The sequence below is a fragment of the Fukomys damarensis genome, unplaced genomic scaffold (assembly GCF_012274545.1).
Source record: "Fukomys damarensis isolate Sample0158 unplaced genomic scaffold, DMR_v1.0_HiC HiC_scaffold_23, whole genome shotgun sequence".
In the NCBI taxonomy this organism is placed as follows: Eukaryota; Metazoa; Chordata; class Mammalia; order Rodentia; family Bathyergidae; genus Fukomys; species Fukomys damarensis.
Window position 1 is genome coordinate 64,348,397 of NW_022900935.1, and position 1,223 is coordinate 64,349,619.

At 63.9% G+C, this 1,223-nt stretch overlaps 1 protein-coding gene across 3 annotated transcripts in view; it reads left to right on the forward strand.

The window, feature by feature from the left end:
• Positions 1–1,223, forward strand: part of Gcgr (glucagon receptor) — an 8,623-nt gene that overhangs the window by 1,197 nt on the left and 6,203 nt on the right. The window lies entirely within an intron of this gene.

Consider the following 1,223-nt stretch of genomic DNA (forward strand, 5'->3'; position numbering starts at 1 on the left):
ATGCCAGTGCCCGTCCAGCGTGCCCCTGCCCCCGGAACCCGGGGGCACCCGTCCTGCCCCGATGGGTGAGGGGCGTCGGCAGCCTGCGGCCTGCTCTTCTCGAGGTCCACACTTGTGACTTTGACCCGGGCAGGCGCCGGTCACTGCCCTGCCTGCTCTGTCCTCCGAGGCCCCCCTCCCTCTTTTCTGGCCGTGGGGTTTCTGCCCCGAACCCAACCCGAACCGGCTGACCCCTCACCTCTTGGCTCCCGCATCTCCTTTCCCTCTGTGTTGGGGACGCGGTGTGTGGGGGAGCTTGCTCTGGCCAGCATCCCAGGCTGCCTGCCCCAAAACGGGTGGGGAGGAGGCAGGCTTTGTAAACGGCCTAGGGCCATCGCCCCAGGTTGTGACCTTCCTTGGTTTCACAAAAACACCCCATTTCTACTTCCGAACCTAGGGCTTTCAGCGTGTCTGGGAGGCACCCTCTCTGGCCTTCGGATCAGTGCCTTCCTTGGCCGATAGAAGCCACTCCCAGTGGAAATTGCTGGGACACTGGCTAAGCCACCAGCACCGACCGAGTCATGTGCCCTGAGGAAGCTGGCATGGGGCAGTGCCAAGCCAGCAAGCAGCAGGGGCAGCAGGGCCGGCCCAGGTGGCCCAGATGGGCATGCTGTGGAGGGGGGGACAGAGGGGAGGGCTGAGGGCTGCAGGGCTAGGGGAGAGGAGACAGCCCGCATCTCCAGTCCTCAGTCTGAAACCGAGGGGGAGCTTTGTGTCCAAGGCGGAAGGGTGGGGTCAGGGTCTGTGCTCCCCACCCCACGTGCTCCTGCTGGGAGGGGAATAAGTTGGACAGGGGCCAGGCCCAGCACTCTGGCCAATGGGACCCTGGATAGCACCTCCACACCTGGCTCCTGGTCACCCTAGGGCTCCAGTCCACTCACTCACTCGCTGCACAAACATTTATCCTGTGGCTGCTGGCTGCCTGGGTGTCGGTGTTTACCCCACAGCGGGGGGGACTGGGACACATGCAGATCACTGTCCTTCCCAGCAGGTGACAGAACCCTTTGGCCTCTGGAGTTTGCTCTCCTCCTGAGGAGAGGCAGAGACACCCACCTGGGAGGTGAAACTGTTTGCCCTTGATCCCAGGCTGTTCCCTAGGCCAGCTCACCCTGGGTGCTCCCGGCCTACCAGAAGCCTCAGACTCGCACAGCTGGAACCCAACCGTCCCTGCCTTCCCCCCAGAA